This window comes from Aotus nancymaae, unplaced genomic scaffold (assembly GCF_030222135.1).
Source record: "Aotus nancymaae isolate 86718 unplaced genomic scaffold, 86718_ANA_hifiasm-v0.15.2.pri h1tg000030l, whole genome shotgun sequence".
Classification (NCBI taxonomy): Eukaryota; Metazoa; Chordata; class Mammalia; order Primates; family Aotidae; genus Aotus; species Aotus nancymaae.
The window spans coordinates 21,115,050-21,134,831 of record NW_026988443.1 but is presented as its reverse complement, the minus strand read 5'-3'; the positions used below and the strand labels follow the sequence as shown (position 1 = coordinate 21,134,831).

Genomic DNA, 19,782 nt, shown 5'->3' with positions numbered 1-19,782 from the left:
TTCCAGAAAGAAAATCCCTGGACCAGATAGCTTCATTGGAGAATTCTACCAAAAATTTACAGAAGAACTAATAACTTTAATGCATACGAATTTCAGTTTGGGATGATGAGAAGAGTTCTGGAGATGGATAGTGTTGATGGTTGCACAACAATGTGAATGTACTTAATACCACTAAACTTAAAAATGGTTAAAATGATAAATGTTATGTTATATATATTTTATCACAACAGGAAAAGCTAAAAAGGAAATAATATCAATTTCCATAAACTTTTCTAAAAAATATAAGAGGAGGGAATGCTTATCAACTCATTCTGTAAGGCCAGCATTATCCTGATACCAAAACTAGACAAAGACATTACAAGAAAAGAAAATTAGGCAGGGAGAGGTGGCTCATGCCTGTAATCCCAGCACGTTGGGAGGCCGAGGCAAGCAGGTCATGAGGTCAGGAGATCGAGACCATCCTGGCCAACATGGTGAAATCCGTCTCTACTAAAATACAAAAAATTAGCCACGCGTGGTGGTGCGTGCCTGTAGTCCCAGCTACTCGGGAGGCTGCGGCAGGGGAATCACTTGAACTCAGGAGGCGGAGGTTGCCTTGAGCTGAGATTGTGCCATTGCACTCTAGCCTGATGACAGAGCGAGATTCAAAAAAAAAAAAAAAAAAAATTATAGAACAGTATCTCCTAGGAATATAGATACAAAAATCCCCAATAAAATACTAGTGAATTGGATCCAGTAATACATAGAAAGGATTATATACCAGGACTGGATAAGATTTATCCCGAGAATGCAAGAATGGTTTAATATCCACAAATCAATTAACGTATTACACCACATCAGTAGACTTTAGGACAAAAACCACGTGATCAAAACAGATACAGAAAAAACATGAGGAAGTTAAATTCTCCTTCTTGATAACAACACTCAACAAACTAAAAATAGAAGGGAACTTCCTCAACCTGATAAAGGGCATTTATGAAAAACCCACAGATAACATGGTGCTTAATGGTAAAAGACTAAAACCTTTTCCCTAAGATCAGAAAATAGACAAGAATGTCCACTTTTGCCACTTTCAGTCAACATTATATTGAAGATTCTAGCCAGGGCAATTTAGGCAAGGAAATGAAATAAAAGGCATCCATATTGTAAAGGAAGAAGTAAAACTACATTTGCAGATGACATAATCTTGTATATAAAAAATCCTAAGATTCATTAAAAAATATTAGAACTAATAAATTCAGTAAGGTTGCAAGATACGAGGCCGATATATAAAAATCAATAGTATATTTATATGGTAGCAATGACCAAATCTAAAATGAAATTACAAATGAAATACTCAGGAGTAAATTTAACAAAAGAAGTACAAAACTTAGGCTGGGCATGGTAGCTCACACCTATAATCCTAACACTTTGGGAGGCTGAGGCGGGTGGATCACCCGAGGTCAGGAGTTCAAAACCAGCCTGGTCAAGATGGTGAAATCTCATCTCTAATAAAAATACAAATAAAATTAGCTAGGCGTGGTGGCAGAGGCGTGTAATCTCAGTTACTCTGGAGGCTGAGGCTGGAGAAGCACTTGAACCCGGGAGGTGGAGGTTGCAGTGAGCCAAGATTGCACCCCTGCACTTCAGCCTGGGCGTCAGAGTGAGACTCCGTCTCAAAAAAAAAAAAAAAAAAAGTACAAACTTATATTCTGAAAATGCTAAAACATTTTTAAAATAAATTAAAGACCCAAATAAATAGACATCCCATGTTCATGTTTCAGAAGACTAATATTGTTAAGATGAAAATACTCCCCAAATTCATCTAAAAATTCAATACCTTCAAAAGTCCCAGCCTTCATTGCAGAAACAAATGACCTTAAGCTGATCTTACAATTCACATAAAAATTCAAGGGACCTAACATAGCTAAAATAACCTCAAAAGGACAACGTTGGAGGGGACACATTTCCTGATTTCAAAACTTACTACAGAGCTACTATGATCAAGATAGTGTAGTACTAGCACGGAGATAGACATATGAATAAATGGACTAGAATTGAGAGTTCAGAAACAAACTCTCACATTTATGGTCAGTGGATTTTCAGCAAGGGTGCCAAGAGAAGTAAATGGAAGAAAGAATAGTCTTTTCAGCAAATGATGTTAGGACAACTGAATGCTTGAGGCAGGAGAATTGCCTGAACCCAGGAGGCAGAGGTTGCGGTGAGCCGAGATCGCACCATTGCACTCCAGCCTGGGTAACAAGAGCGAAACTCCGTCTCAAAAAAAAAAAAAAAAAAAAAAAAAAGAATGAAGTTGGATTCCCTACATAAAATACAAAAATTAACTCAAAATAGATTAAAGACCTAAATGTATGACCTAAAACTATAAAACTCTTAGATGAAAACATAGGGGTAAGTTGTCATGATTTTGGATTTGGCAAATGATTATTAGATATGACACCAAAAGCACAAGAAGCAAAAGAAAAATAAACATCAAAATTAAAAACTGGTACATCAAAGGACGCCTTCAAGAAAGTAAAGAAAAAGACAGTCTGTAGAATGGGAGAAGATATTCGTACATCACTTATCTCATAAGGGACTTGTACCTAGAATATGTAAAGAGCTATTACAACTCAATAATAAAAAGACAACCCAATTAAAAATTGGCAAAAGATGTGAATGGACATTTCTCTAAAGAAGATACAATTGGCCAATAAGCACATGAGAAATTTCCCAACATCATTAGCCAACAGAGAAATGCAAATCAAAACCACAATGAGATACCATTTCACACCCGGTAGGATGGCTATCATCAAAAAGACAGATAATGCCAAGTGTTGGTGAGGATGTGGAGAAACGGAAACCCTTATAAACTGCTTGTGGGAATGTAAAATGGTACAGCTGCTTTGTGAACACAGACTGGCAGTTCTCAGATGGTTAAACATAATTATCACATGATCCAGCGATTGCACTCCTAGGCACATACCCAAGAAAAATGAAAACATAAGTCCACACAAAAATATTCATGAGTATTATTCATTATAGTCCCGCAAAGTACATGGTGCACAGCTGCTTCTTTCTTATCCTTTAGATCTTTCCTTAAAAGTCACCTCCTCAGAGAGGAGTGACTGACCTCCACCCCACTATGTATCACTCCATGTATTTTTTTTGGACAGCAGTCATCACAACCCCTGAACATCCTGCTTATTTATTTCTTTACGTGTTTATTACATTATGATGTCTTTGGATTCCCTGTCCACCTCATTAGATTGTTAGATCCTTGAAGGCAGATTTCCCATCTGTCCTGACTTTTTTTTTTTTTTTGAGATTGAGTTTTGCTCTTGTTGCCCATGCTGGAGTGCAATGGCACAATCTTGGTTCACTGAAACCTCCACGTCCTGGGTTCAAGCAATTTTCCTGCCTCAGCTTCTTGAGTAGCTGGGATTACAGGCACGTGCCACCATGCCTGGCTGATTTTGTATTTTTAGTAGAGACGGGTTTTCCCCATGTTAGTCAGGCTGGTGTCAAACTCCCGACTTTAGGTGATCTGCCCACCTCGGCCTCTGAAAGTGCTGGGATTACAGGCGTGAGCCATTGCACCCGGCCTTGTCCTGACTTTTTCATTGCATGAATCTGCAGCACCCAGCCAGGTGCCGGGCACATAATAGGTGCTCATTAAATATTTGTTGGATGACTGAGTGAACTGCAGAGGACTTAGTTGGCTCTGTGTCTGTCTTCATTAGGCTAGAATTCAGTTTCTTCTCTATTTTTTGACTGATTGTGACAGCTTGAGTTTTGGATGAAGTGCCAACCTCTGATTTTTATTCCCTTGGCTACTATAAACTAAAGTTTGTCATTTTTCTTCAAGACTCACAGAGAAAAGGTGGCAAGATGAGGCTCTCCTCCATCTTTTTCTTGCAGGCAAATGGAATCAGTTTAAATTGCCTTGTTCGACTCCAGCTAAGGAGAAATCTAGTCCTCGCTTGGTGAATCTATAGCATACCTGCCACCACTTTCTAAGTCTATGCCAATGGCAGACATTACTAATCCACCATGGTTCTCTTTCCAGTTTGGCTCAGAAGGCAGCCTCAGCATCCTTCTCAACACAGCACTCCATGCTGTGGCTACAACTGGCTAGAGCCGGCTATGAAATGGTGCTTTTGGGTGCCACTCATCTAGGATGATCGCAGTCCTCCCTGCTACCACTCCTGAGCCAATGGCCACTCTGACTGCTCTCAGTCATGTAGCCTCTCACCTTCAGAGCCCAGGGCAGGACTTGTCCCTAGTCAGGGACACCAGCCAGTCTTAGGAAGGGTAGTATGTGGGGTTCACATGTGTGGGGGTCACACTGCTATAGAATAGGGGGCTGGCTCCAAAATTTGTCCCCAGTGGGGCTCTGGAATGTCTTCTGACCCCAGATGTTGCAGTGGTTTGGGACACACTGGTGACCCCATGATCCCCCATGACACCTGGCCTTGGCAGGGCTGTAGGTGCTTCGATTGCAAATTTAGAGTTGGATGTGCGTGTCTGTGTGTGTGTGTGTGCGTGCCTGTCCTGCACAGGACGCAGAACCTGCCTCTGGGACCAGCCCCATGGGGTCACCTGGAAGATGCCCCTCCCTTCACCTGCCTCAGCAGCAGATGACAGCCTCGCCCTCATCTGGCAGCACCAGGCTCATTAACAGCTGGGTGGGAGATGGAGCATCACCCATTCCTGCACGACAGAGCCAGTTGATTCAGGCATCCTCCTGCTTGGCCAGCTAGGAAATTAATCTCCCAGTCACCACAACCGGCAGAGGTAGGTGCTGCTTTAAATTATGAGGGAAATTCTTCCAATTTCCACATCCAGGGCCTATTTTATAAAAAAGATAAATATGACTGAAGAGAAATAACATGATGACAGCCCCCCTTCCCACCCCTGGCCTCCCTGTCCCTCTGTACCAGCTGCAGCAAGGATAAAGATGAAACAAACTTTGCCTTCATCTTGGACTTTCTTTCCAAGCAGTTTCTTTTTTCTTTCTTTCTTTTTTTTTTGAGAGAAAGAAAGAAAGAGAAAGAAAAAGGGGGAGAGAGAACAGGATTCTTGCTCTATTGCCCGGGCTGGAATGCCATCTAAAAATAGGTATTAAAAACCTCTTTTATACCGATAATTCTGCTTAACAACGGAGACAGGAAGGAATAAGGGAAGAAAATAACAAACAGCCAACCAATATTTCATTTAAGTCTGTGAAATGCTATGCAAATGCTGAAGAGTCATTTACTTCCAATTATGTAGTCACTTTCAAAATAGGTGTAATATGATACTGAGAAAAATGTATGTTCTGTGGACCTGGGGTGGAGAATTCTATAAATATTCACTAAGTTTACTTATTCCGGGTCTGAGTTCAAATCATAGATGTCCCTATTAATTTTCTATGTCGTTGATCCGTCGAATATTAACAATGTGGTGTCAAAATCTCCCACTATTGTGTGGGAGTCCAGGTCTCTTTATAAGTCATTAAGAACTTGTCTTATGTATCTGGGTGCTCTTCCCAAGCAGTTTCTACAAAGTGCTCATGATCAAGTAGAAACCTCAAAAAATAGCCTCTTCTCTGAGACGCCACCCCCCACCCATTCCAGTATGAGTAATTACCATCTCCTGAGCACCTATGGTGTGCCTCACACCATACGTGGTACTTGTCATGTACCATATTATCTCATTTAATCCTCATGATGGTCTATGATAGGATTCCTAGTTAATAGGTAAGGAAGCAGCCTCAGAGAGGTTAGGTAACTTTTCCAAGGTCACACAGCCCCACAGATGGAAACCCGGGTCAGTGGGAGACTGAAGCCCTGTGCTCTTAGCCAAGATGCTATTCTGTGGCTGGCTACCAGGTACCGTGCACTGGGAATTCTGGTATTTTAAATCTTGTGAAGGAAAAATGCTCCTCTCCCCAAAATGACATTTTGCTTCTTCTGAGCCGCTTGACATATAGTCAGAGCCAGCCATGACCTGGGATTATTCAGGATGAAGGTGTATCAACAGCTAAACATTGCTGATAAGATACCAGGATTCTGGAGTTGGGAGCCTGTGTGTCTCAGGAAGAGATGGGCCACAGCAGGCAGGCGCTTGGTGGGGAGCAAATCATTCAGGGCTGCGGGAGGACCTCCTGTTCTGTCTCCTAGAGATATGTCCTAGAGATGTTCTTGATTGCAGGTGGGCCCCTGTGGGTGATTTCACCGAAGAGGAACAATGATAATGATAAGATAGCTCTCACTGAGCAGGCACTTACTCTACATCCATAAGGCTCTAAACTCTTTCCATGCATGCTTCTCTCAGTTAATCTTCACAGCAGCCCTGAGAGGTGGAGAGTGTCTTTCCTCCATCTTACAGATAGGGAAGCTGAGCCAGAGCTGGTTAAAGTGATGAGCCTGGACTGCTCTTTGCAATTCCTGAACTGGCACTCTCCAGCACTCTGGTTCCATAGGGATGGAGAATGCCAGCAGAGTGGGGCCTGTGTCTCTCTCTCGTCACCCCATCTGCCCAGGATACTGGGCAGAGCTGGCGTAGAGAGGAAGCTCAGGAGCCATCTGAATTGCACCAAGGGGAGTCCCTGACTGGTTGCTTTGTGTGCTTGGTATGCCTGAGTGCCTTCCCTGGGAGCTGCTTCCAGTCACCCATTGGCCCATCCTCCCATCCATCACCCAGCCAATCCCTACAGCCTAACTGTGGGACATTTACAAGACATTTACAAGCACTGTCATAGTGTCAGAACAGAGTAGGTGCTTTCAGCCAGAAGAGCAAGTCAGGTATTAAAATTAAAGAGTCCAGGTTTGGAATGGCCTACCTATCAATGATAAATCGGTCTGGCAAATTCCATCATAGAAGAACCTTGGGACCCCAATGAGGACTTGATGCATTTGAGGAATCACAAGAGAGGAGGAGGCAGGAGAGAAGCCTGGTAGGGGCTAAGTTTGGAGGGGCTTGCAGGGGCCAGATCATGAAGGGTCTTGAAGGTCACATCAAAAGGGTGTCCTTTTGGCCAGGTGCGGTGGCTCACATCTGTTTTCCCAAGGGCAAAGAGGGACATGGTCAGAGTGTTTTAGGAAAGCCTCTGGTTGCAGATGGGGGACAGATGGGCAGGGGCAGGAGACCAGGGAGAAAGGGAGAAAGGGAGAAAGCTGCTGCAAGGGTCCCCATGAGTCTGGACCTGGGACTAGAGGAGGCTGAGCCCACAGACCCTGTCCTGCGCAGAGCTGAACACACACACTCAATGCCACAGAATGACACTGTGGGGAGTTCTTGGCCTCTCCAATTAAGTTGTCCTTTGAGCAGGCTTCTGAGATAGCCCTGTCTTATTCCCATTCCGCAGATGGGACCCCAAGTCCCCTGACAAGGCAGCAGTGGTGCCTGGGTCCATGGGCCTCTGCTGTGCAAGGCAGAAGCCAGCTCTGGCTCCTCCAGACTTCTAGTCCAGGGCTGGGACTGAGAGTTGCATGGAATCAGAAGGCCCTAAATGACGCAAACCTGGATGTGGGGGTGAGTCTGGAGCTTGCTTCCTCTCTGTGTGGATGCTATTGTCGCTCTCATTAACAGATGAAGATGTTTTGTGTTGGTGAACTAAAGTTATGTTTTCAAGATTGCCCACCTAGTTTTGTGGCAGATCTGGGATTTAAACTCAGATTTATCAAACAGTAGCAGAGAGCAGAAGAAGAGAGCAAGATTTTGTGGGGCTGGGGGGTTCAGGGTGGGGGTCAGAGAACTGAGTTTTGTTCCTGGTTCTATCACTCGCTCACTCACTCACTGTGTGACCTGGACATGCCCCTTGCCCTCTCTGAACCTGCTGGCTATCTGTTTGAAGAACCACTGATTATTCAACTGTTCTCCCTCCAGGGTGGGTGAACAGGTTGGAGAGGGGTGGGGAGGGGGCCAAGAACTATGAGGGGAAGCAATGAGATCTAGGCCTGTGGCTTAGGTGAGGGCTGGCTCCAGTATGGGGAACCTGGGGAACAATAAGGGCAGGGAAACTGAGGCAGACCATCACTCCCAAGTCCTTGCTGAGTATAGTATGCAGGCAGCTCCACAGTAATTCTGTCTGGGTTCAGGAAAGTGCTCTTTGCAGCCTGAAGCTACCTGAGCTGCAGTGACAAAGGGAAGGAACAGAGACGCAGGATGTGCTGACTCAGCATCTTCAGACTGCCAATCCTGCCTACTCTCTCAGAGATGCTGGTTAGAGGGGGAAGGGGGGCCAAGGACTCAGAACTAATGGATGGCTCCTGTCACAAAAATTCCGAAGACATTTGTCACAGGTCCACTTCCCTGGCAAGTCTGGCCTCGGCAGTGCACTCTTCCTCCACTGCTGAAATGGACAGGGTGAGGTGTGGAGTCATTGGAGGAAGTGTAGGGAACATGACTCAGGCACCATTTTCCCTCTGTTCACCATTGGCTGTTCCCATCCTCCAAGCAGGGTTTTCAAGAGGGGCTGGGGCGGCCGGGCACGATGGCTCTTGCCTGAAATCCCAGCACTTTGGGAGGCTGAGGTGGGCAGATCACAAGGTCAGGAGTTTGAGACCATCTTAGCCAACATGGTGAAACCCCATCTCTACTAAAAATACAAAAATTAGCTGAGTGTGGTAGTGGGTCCCTGTAATCTCAGCTACTTGGGAGGCTGAGGCAGGAGAATAGCTTGAACCCGGGAGGTGGAGGTTGCAGTGAGCTGAGATCATGCCACTGCACTCCCACCGGGCGACAGAGTGAGACACTGTCTCAAAAAAAAGGAAAAAAAAAAAAAAAAGAAAAGAAAAGTGAAAGAAAAAAGAAGGGCTGGAGCAGGGGATATCACAGGGCAGGGCTCCCTGGTTTGGATACTTCTGAGTCTCCTCTGGTATGTTTTTTTTTTTGGCAACTTCTTAGCTCACTTGCTGATATCTATCCTCTGGTCACCAGGAGACTGATAGAGGGATGTTGGAGGTCTGGGGACAGGCCAGGAACATCTTAGAGAGGAAAACAGAGAAGGGCTGGATATTGAAGGATGAACTAAGCATATCAGGATCAGTAAGTGAAGAGAGCAGCATGGGCAGGAACACAGAGGGGTGAGCCTGTGGGATGTCACCTTGATGGCAGCTGAATGTTGGGATCATGGGGTGAGGAAAAGGATACTTGGTGTTCAGACTACTTCTTAAAATGGGGATGCATCTCTACAGGAAGTCAATGAGTGTCTTGTCATGGTCCATGCCACCTGATTGGTGGCATTGGGAGCAGGGCACAGTGGACAGGAGAAATGGAAAGTGAAGTCATACACTATTCATCAATCCTCCATCAATTCACCCAGCCAGCAAATCATCCATCCTCTCAGGCATTTATCTATCTGTGCACTGACTCAGCATCCACTCAATCATCTACTTTACCATCCATCCATCTATCCATTCATCTATCCATCCATCCATCCATTCATCTATCCTTCCATCCATCCATCCATCATCCATCCATCATCCATCTATCCATTCATACATCCATCATCCATCCATCCATCCATCCAGTCACCAATATTCACCAAATGCTTTCTTCATGCCTGGATATGTGCTAGATACTGGGAACACAAATATGAATCAGACTAAAATGAACTTCTTAAACTGGGGAAACAAGAGGTCCCACACAACTGCTGTGGCACGGTGAGGGGAGTCCTGGTGCATCGCAGAGCTCCCACTCCTACCTCTGCTTCCATCTGTTTAATGTGCCAGAGTGAACAGGAGAGCACTCTACTGCCAAGTAGAAGCTTTTCAACCATTGTGTTAAAACATAACCGGAAAAATACAAGTGACCACCCACAAACCCTTAATGGTTCTATAAATATAAGATGAAAGCAATTTATTCCACTATTAAGATACATTCTGCACTTGTTTATTTAAATAAACTCACTAAAATTAACTCACATATTCCTCTGCTTATCTAACTTCCTTAAGTTTACCACCTTGTCATCATTCACTAAGGTTTTTAACTCTGGTGTAAAGAATAATTTATTTATTGGCAAAAAACCTCACTGAAACAATTTCACAAATTACTTTTCCCTACTTCTGCTGAGGAAATGGCAAACTGGTTGACATCACAGAACCAAGACACAATTAAACATTCCACTTGAACCCACACCAGGCTCTCATTTTCTTGCTAGAATAATGACTGGACTCAACCTGCCTACATTCTCTTCTCTTCCATCACCACCTAGAGTTCGCTCTTGAGCCACTTTCCACAAAGAGCCCAGAGCTGCCTTTTTTTTTTTTTTTTTTAATAACACTGTGCATTCCTGATAAGTAGGAGACAGTGGATTTGGGTTGAGAAGCAGATTCTGGGGGACTGGCTGGGCCCACCTACCAGCTAGGGGATTCGCTCCCACACCCCAGCTTGCATTTTGCTACTCAAAATCACGGCTCAGAAAAATGACCTTTGACTATACTATGGACTTTCCAGGAAGCTAGTGAATAATTGACATATAAAATGTTAAATTCATGAATGCTGCAAATTTTCATCAGCTGTCCCATCCAGGGGAGAGAGAATATTTACAAAGGACTGTGTGAAGGCCATGCCGTCCATACACTGCTCTGCACAGTAAAAGTTTAGCCCTTGGAACAAGTGTAACCAGCCTAGAGCTGTGTTCTTAGACCACAGTGACTGAGCCTCCTTCCCAAGAACTAACTTCTTGGGGTCGTGCTTTGGCCTTATGCCTCAGAGCCTGTATTGAGGTGACCGGCTTACGATGTAGCTTCATCACAGCCAGGCACGCTTTGGGAGGCTGAGGTGGGCAGACTGCTTGAGCCCAGGAGTTCAAGACCAGCCTGGGCAACATGGTGAAATCCTGACTCTACAAAAAACACAAAAATTAGTTGGGCGAGGTGGCACGTGCCTGTAGTCCCAGCTACTTGGGAGGCTGAGGTGGTGGGAGGATCACTAAGAGCCTGGTTTACTGACACCGACCAGGGTATTTAACACCTGTGTACCTTAGCTTCCTCATCTCTACAACAGAGTAATGACCACTCAGAGTGTTTCTGTGAGGATTAAGGGAGGTAATTTAGCAGTCCATACATGTAACTATAAAGCTGGACAAAACTGTCAAAATATCATTGCAGTTCTCTGGAAATTGACCAAAGGCATACAATGAACTGAGAAGAACATATTATGAGAAAGACTGAGTGTCAGGTGAGGACACTGTGAACCTGTAATGTTCTTGCCTATGACTGCTCCCATACCCCTCCCCACCAACTCTGCTCCCCAGTCTGTGAAAACCAGCAGCTTCCCTGCTACTGTTGGAAAGAGCCCATCCAAATGGATCACACCTTCTTGTTTCTTTGTCTTGTAAAGTATGATCCATATTCAAGAAAAAATAAAAATAAAATAACCAAAACCAAAACCAAAGCAAAATATCTGTCAATAGAAGCTGTGGATGAGTGTCCTCAAATGTTGCATTTAGCAAAGACTTTAAAGGAACTATTACAAATATGTTTCAATAACTAAGGAAAGTCATGTTTAAATAATTAAAGGAGAGTAGGATGACAATGTCTCAATGAATAGAGAATCTTAATAGACAGAAATTATAATAAAGAACCAAATGGAAATTCTTATTTGAAAAATATAATAAATAAAAGAATCATTGGAGGGATTCATTGGCAGATTTGAGATGGCAGAAGAAGGAACTGATTAACTTGAAAATGAATGAATTAGAAAGTAAATCAATGTGAAGAAGAGAGAGAAAAAAGGATTGAAGAAAAAAATGAACAGAGATTCAAAAACTTCTGGAACAACATCAAGCATAGCAAAATATGTGTAATGGGAGACCCAGAAGGAAAGGAAAGGGGATGAAAAAATATTTGAAGTAATAATAGAGACAATTCCCCAAATCTGACCAAAAAAATCTACATATCCTTGAAATTAAACAAATCCCATGTAGAATAAACACAAGGAAATCCACATGTACACACATCACAGTCAAACTACTGAAAGCCAAACATAAAAGACAAAGAGAAATAATGAAAGCACCAAGAGAAAAACAGCTCATCACAATCAGGGGAACAACAATATGATTAACAGTTAACGTCTAATCAGAAACAGAGGAGGGCAGAAGGCAGTGGAATGACATATTCAAAGTGCTAAGAAAGGCTGGGCATGGTGGCTCATGCCTGTAATCCCAGCACTTTGGGAGGCTGAGGTAGGTGGATCACTTGAGGCCAGGAGTTCAAGACCAGCCTGGTCAATATGGTGAAACTCTGTCTTTACTAAAAAACACAAAATATTAGCTGGGTGTGGTGGTGCACACCTATAATCCCAGCTATTCAGGAGGTTGAGGCACAAGAATTGCTTGAACTTAGGAGGTGGAGGTTGTAGTGAGCTGAGATCACGCGGCTCTACTCCAGCCTGGGTGACAGATCAAGATTCTGTCTCAAAAACAAACAAAACAAACCTAAAGTGCCGACAACAACAACAATAACAACAACAAAAAACTAAACAAAGAAGAGTTCCTTTTTATTATTTTTTTTTGAGATGGGGGTCTCAGTCTGTTGCCCAAGCTGGAGAGCGGTGGTGCCATCTTGACTTACTGCAGCCTCTGCCTCCCGGGCTCAAGCAAGACTCCTGCCTCAGCCTCCTGGGACCACAGATGCACACCACCATGCCTAGCTATTTTTTTGTATTTTGATAGAGACGGGGTTTTGCCATGTTGCTCAGGCTAGTCTTGAACTCCTGAGCTCAAGTGATTTGCCCACCTCAGCCTCCCAAAGTGCTGGGATTACGGGTGTAAAACACCATGCTCAACTCAAAGAAGAGTTCTATATTAGCAAAACTATCCTTCAAAACTGAAGGTAAAACAAAGATATTTCCAGAGAAAAATGAGAGATTTTATTGCTAGCAGGCATGCCTTATGATAATTACTAAAGGTAGCTTTTCAGGCTGAAAGGAAATTATTGATGCTAGATTAGATGCTAACTTAAATCTGCAGGAAGGAATGAAAAGTTCTGGGTACAGTAAATATGTAGGTAAATATAAAAGTTTCTCTCTACATACTCTTTCTCATTTATTCATATAACTTCTTTAAAAGACATAAGATTATATAAACAATAATTATACCATTTTGTTTGGTTTATATATATATATATAGGCATAATACATATTATAATAAAAGCACAAAATTGGGGAGAGGAAAATGAAATATATAGGCAAGGTTTCTATATCTTATTGGATTTGAATTAATGTTACACTGAAGTAGATTATGATAAAGTAAGATGCATATATAATCCCTACAGTAACCTCTAATTAAATAATTAAATAGTAAAAACCCCCCAAAGAATCAAAATTGTACGTTAAACATGTTTAACGTAAAAGAAAGAAGAAAGAACAGACAGACAAAAAAGACATGAGAAAGAAAGAAAACAAATAGCAAAATGGCTGATATAACATCTAACCATATCAACGTTTTATTAAATTAACTTGTGTTTTTAAAAAGATATGAATGGTGGCCGGGCATGGTGGCTGATGCCTGTAATCCCAGTACTTTGGGAGGCTAAGGCAGGCGGATCACTTGAGTTCAGGAGTTCAAGACGAGCCTGGCCAATGTGGTGAAACTCTGTCTGTAGTAAAAATACAAAAATTAGCCGGGCATGGTGGCAAACGTCTGCAATCCCAGCTACTTGGGAGACTGAGTCAGGAGAATCACTTGAATCCAGGAGGCGGAGGTTGCAGTGAGTTGAGATTGTGCCACTTGCACTCCAGCCTGGGCGAAAGAGTGAGACTCTGCCTCAAAAAACCAAAAACCAAAAAACAACAAATGAATGGAGCCTAGGCAACACAGCAAGACCCCTATCTCTATGAAAAGTAGAAAAATTTAGCTGGGCTTGGTGGTGTGTGCCTGTGAGGATTGCTTGAGCCTGGGAGCTCTATAGGGAGCCATTGAACTCCAGCCTGGGTAACAGAGTGAGACTTCATCTCAAAAAAAAAAAAAAAAAAAAAATATATATATATATATGAATGGATTAATAACTCCACTTAAAGGGCAGAAATTGTCAAGAGTAAATAAAAAGGTAAGACCTAACTATATGCTGACTGCAATAAACACACCTGATTCAAAGACACAAATAGTTTGAAAGTAAAAGGACGGAAGGATATAGCATACAAACAGCTTGAGTGATTATGCTGATATCAGACAAAATAGACTTTAAGGCAAGATGTATTTCTAGAGACAAAGACATTTCATAATGACAAAAGTCAACATTAGGAAGATATAAAAACTATATATGTATTATATATGCACCTAACAAGCCCCCAAAAACATGAAGTAAAAACTATGAGAATTGAAAGAAGATATAGATAATTTAACAATAATAGTGAAGATTTTAATGTCCCAATCTCAATAACTGACAAAGCAATTAGAAACTCAGCAAGGATACAGAAGACTTGAATAACACTAACAACCAGCGTGACATTCATAGAACCCTTCACCAGCTGAAGGTTACACATTCTTTTCAAGTGCACATGAGACATTCTCCAGGATAGACCATATATGGGCCATAAAACAATTCTCAATAGACTTAAAAATATTTAAATCATACAAAGTATGTTCTCTGACCACAATGGAATTAGAGATTCAAAATAGAAAAATATCTGGGAAAAACTCAACTATTTAGAAATTAGGCTGGTCGCGGTAGCTCACGCCTGTAATCCCAGCACTTTGGGAGGCTGAGGCAGGAGGATCACTTGAGGTCAGGAGTTTGAGACCAGTCTGGTCAACATGGCAAAACCTGTTCTCTGCTAAAAATTCAAAAATTAGCCAGGTGTGGTGGTGAGTGCCTGTAATCCCAGCTATTTGGGAGGCTGAGGCAGGAGAATCGTTTGAACCTGGGAGGTGGAGGTTGCAGAGATCTGAGATGGACCCACTGCACTGCAGCCTAGATGACAGAGCAAGACTCTGTCTCAAAAAAAAAAAAAAAAAAAAAAAAGCTTTTGCTGCTGCGGCCGCAGCCATGAGTATGCTCAGGCTTCAGAAGAGGCTCGCCTCTAGTGTCCTCCGCTGTGGCAAGAAGAAGGTCTGGTTGGACCTGAATGAGACCAATGAAATCGCTAACTTGCGTTAGCAGATCCGGAAGCTGATCAAAGATGGGCTGATCATCAGCAAGCCTGTGACGGTCCATTCCCAGGCTCGCTGCCAGAAAAACACCTTGGCCCGCCGGAAGGGCATGCACATGGGCATAGGTAAGCGTAAGGGTACAGCCAATACCCGAATGCCAGAGAAGGTCACGTGGATGAGGAGAATGAGGATTCTGCACTGGCTGCTCAGAAGATACCGAGAATCTAAGAAAATTGATCGCCACATGTATCACAGCCTGTATCTGAAGGTGAAGGGGAATGTGTTCAAAAATAAGTGGATTCTCATGGAACACATCCACAAGCTGAAGGCAGACAAGGCCCGCAAGAAGCTCCTGGCTGACCAGGCTGAGGCCCGCAGGTCTAAGACCAAGGAAGCACGCAAGTGCTGTGAAGAGCGCCTCCAGGCCAAAAAGGAGATCATTAAGACTTTGTCCAAGGAGGAAGAGACCAAGAAATAAAAGCTCCCCCTTTGTCTGTACATACTGGCCTCCGTGATTACATAGATCAGCCACTAAAATGAAACAAGCCTTAAAAAAAAGAAAGAAAGAAATTAAACTCATGCTTCTAAATAATCTATGGGTCAAAGAAGAAATCACAATCAAAATAAAAATATATTTTAGGCCAGGCACTGTAGCTCATGCCTGTAATTCTGACACTTTGGGAGGCCAAGGTGGGAGGATTGCTTGAGCCCAGGAGTTTAGGCAACATAGTGAGACCCTGTATCTACAAAAATAATAAAAAATTAGCTGGGTATGGTGGCGCATGCCTATAGTTCCAGCTACTTGGGAGGCTGAAGTGGTTGGATTGCTTGAGTCCAGGAGTTCAAGGTTACAGTGAGCTATGACTGCACCACTGCACTCCAGCCTGGGTGAGAGAGTGAGACCTTGTCTTCAAAAAACAAAACAAAAAAGTGTATATATTTTGAACAGAATGAAAACAAAACACAACATATTATCAAAATTTATGGAATATAGCTAAATCGATGCTTAGTGGGAAATTCATAGCTTTAAATACTTATATTAGGAAAGAAGAAAGAAAAGGAAAAGGAAGAAAGACCTCAACTTGAAAACCTAAGCTTTCATGTTAAGAAACTAAAAAAAGAAGAGTAAACAAAATCCAAAGCAAGTAAAGGAAGAAAATAATAAAGATGAGAGCAGAAATCAATGAACTAGAAAACAGAAAAGGAACAGAGAATATCAATGAAACCAAAAGTTGTTTTCTGAAAAGATAAACAAAATCTACAAATCTTAGCAGCCTTATGAGGTAAGTGCTAGTAATCTAATTTCATAGATGAGGTTACGGAGGCTCAGGAGGGTGAAGTGACTTGCCTAAGATCACAAAGACAATTTTTAGTTGGGGGGAGGGAGACAAAATTTGAACCTGGTTCTAACTAACTCCGTATCCCAGGAAATAATCATGATATCTACTCTTCATTCTGGGGAGCTGTGCGTCCCTTCCTTAGTCTGGGGCTGTACAGTTGGGCATTGGGGTAAGTGAGTCTGCCATGTGAGGTGCCATGAGGATTGGGAAACCCAGTTATGAAGCAAACCATCTCTAAACCTCATCCTCCTTTTCTCTACACTCTAGAATGTCCGTCCTACAAAAAGCGTCTAGACATTTCCCCAACAAACACTCACCTGACAACCCACTCAGACCCCTGGTCTCCCCACAGATTCCTTTGCTAAACACCCATGAGGGATTCTGGTGCCACATGACCTCTGTGAATGTCACATTGGATGGGCACACTTTTGCCAACTCCTTTAGGCCTTTCTGGTGGGAGAGCAATTATGGCTCCTTCACTATTCACCACACCGCCCAGACCCAAAGCCAGAGGTCTACAAAAGGCAAGGACCTGTGGTTTTCTATTCTGGAGCACATTAAAGGTGATAGGATTTTGTTCCCTGATCCTCAGAGGTTCCTTCAGTTCCCAGAACTTACAAGGGCATCTGGAAAACCAGCATCAGGGTAGCAGTATATTGAAATTAGTATACCAGGGCATATACCAGAAATGCAAGGATGGTTTAAGATCAGGAAATCTATTAATGTAGTATGTTACCTCAATAGGTAGGATGAGAGAAACCAGTAGAATAGGAAAAGACAGTTACTTCTTTGCCATGATAGATCCTGATGATCTCAACTGACTGCCAACATCATACTAACCCATGGAGCTTTGGAGTAGTTTCCCAGCATGCAGTTAATGGAATGTGGATTCCAAAAAACATTATGAAGTGTTTGGGGAGAAGTTCTTTATCCCCCACCCACCCCATCAGATTGCTTTGCAGGCCTGAGCTATTTTGAGAATCAAACCAGTCCCAGTCCCAGGCCTTGTGTTCACCAATATTCAGTATCCTAAGAAGGCGAGAGGCTCTAGGGTCTTCTGGAAAAGGATCACCCCTCAGCCACTTTCCTTGGGCAGCCAAAGCCCTGAGCTCCATTGCTGGAGCCGACCTGCTTCTTGGACTAGGACAGCACTCTGGCTAAACAAGACACAGACAATCCTGGGTTCCAATCTTGGCACTGCCTCTTGATGGCAGTGCCCACTGAGCAAGTCAGATCTCTGAGCCTCTATTGCCTCATCTGTAAAATGGGAGCAGCAATTTTGGCTATGAGCTAATCAAAGCAAACTGCCTAGCAGGACACCTGGCTCATAATAGGTGCCCAATACATGCCAATCAAATCTTGAAAATTTAAAGAAATTCCCTTTGGCTTTTTAAAGATGTGGCTTGGGTCACAGTTTTATTTTCCAAAGAGGGCTTCTCCTCTGCATCTTCACTGAGAACAGAGAGCAAGCTCCCGCCTGGGGCATTTTCCACCTTTATGTAGAAGAACACCTTACATGGACTCAGGATGGGAAGTTAAAGTTTCAGCCACTAATATATTGTATGACATGATCCCGTTCCTTTCTGGACTAAGTTTCCATTTCTATAGTGTGAGACAGGGTAGAGCCTCAGGGTAAGACTCACAGGCTTGACAGATGACCTTCTGCAAACAACCTATGAAGTAGGGAGAATCTATTTGCCTGAGTTACCCCATCAGGTGCTCATGATGGGGTCAGGCACAAGGCTGCCATCTGGCTGGCCCCTGCTGGAACTTGGCAAATGCAGGTGGGCCCGTGGTGCCAAGCTGCCTCTCAACACCAACTTGGGGCTGGTAGGGAAGGGAGACAGAAGATGAGTTCTCTCCCTGGGCAGTCTGGGGAGAATCCTGCAGGGGAGACTGTTAGTTCTGCAACAGTCACTGTGGGATTAATATGCTGAAAAAGAAAGAAAAGAACACATGCTCGTTGAGCACCCATGTGTTCATCAAACCCTTATAGTCACATTGGAAACTAGGTCTAATAATCCCATTTTACAGGTGAAAAAAACAAAGCCTCAGGTGATTAAAATACATTTGCTCCAGTGTTTTTCAAACCTGGGTCTCTTAGCTCTTGCTGTTGTTACTGCATTAGGCCACATCCACCTCCAATCCTCTTCCTTAGGCCCATTCCTAGGGGAGACAACTGCTATCCAGGTATGAAGCCACCCTCAAACTCCTGGGCTCAAGTGATCATCCTACCTCAGCCTCCCGGGTAACTGGAACTACAGGCATGTGGCACCATGATCAGCTAATCTTTAATTTTTTGGTAGAGACAGGGTCTCGCTATGCTGCCCAAACTCTTGAGCTCAAGTGATCCTCCTGCCTTGGCCTCCTAAAGCACTGGGACTACAGGTGTGAGGTACCACACCTGGCTGGGTTCCTCCCTCTTGTCTTTGAAGCATGCAGGCTGCACGCTTCTGCAGTGATGCCTGAGAGGACAATGAGTCTTTCCCAATCACCTGGGCCTAGGTCCAGCTGCAGGCAGAGCTGAGCATCAGGGTAGCTAATTTAGGGTAGCCCTTGGCAGAGAAACAGAAGTGTCCTTACTCGTTCCTATTTGTAGGAAAATCCCTCCCCCAATGCACTTGGCTTTGGGATGCCATGGGTGATGACCGCAGGGGATCATGCTTTCCTTGGCAAGACTTCTAGATACAGAAACCATTTTGCCCTTCACCAGCGCAAGCTCACTCTTTAGGTCCTTCCCTTTCCCACATTCTCACACTCGGTCCCTGGGTGATCTCATCCCACTTCACAGCACTGAGTGGCATTCACACATTGACAGTCCCCAGATTTACATCCCCAGCTCCAGACTCTTCTCTGAACTCCACATTCATAGACCCAACTGTCTGCCCTGTATCTCCACTCCAGTGCCTGCAAAGCATCTCAGACACACAACATGTCAAAACCCTGAATCTTGACTCACAGTTCCCCACCAAACCTGCCCATATTCCCCGTCTCCGCAAATGGCAGCTAAGTCCTTCACATTTCAAGCCCCAAATGCTGTCCTTTTTGACCCTTCCTTCGCATCTACCCCAGATCCAATGAATCTGCAAATCCTAACAGTTTCACCTTCAAATCTGACCCAATATTGCCACTTCCACTGTGAACCCCCTGGTCCAAGATACCATTGTCACCACCTGAACCACTGTCCCTTTTTTTTTTTGAGACAGAGTCTCACTCTATTACCCAGGCTGGAGATCAGTGGAACAATCTTGGCTCACCGCAACCTCCGCCTCCTGGTTTCAAGCAATTCTCATGCCTCAACCTCCTGAGTAGCTGGGATTACAGGTATGTGCAACCATGCTAATTTTTGTATTTTTAGTATCCTTCACTATGTTGACCAGG

The 19,782-nt window shown here is 43.6% G+C and overlaps 1 protein-coding gene and 1 pseudogene across 2 annotated transcripts in view; one reads left to right on the top strand and one right to left on the bottom strand.

Moving 5' to 3' along the window:
* BEAN1 (brain expressed associated with NEDD4 1) overlaps window positions 1-19,782 on the bottom strand; it is a 58,222-nt gene that overhangs the window by 19,440 nt on the left and 19,000 nt on the right. The gene's annotated exons all lie outside the window — the stretch shown is intronic.
* Window positions 14,945-15,864, top strand: LOC105728036 (large ribosomal subunit protein eL19-like; annotated as a pseudogene).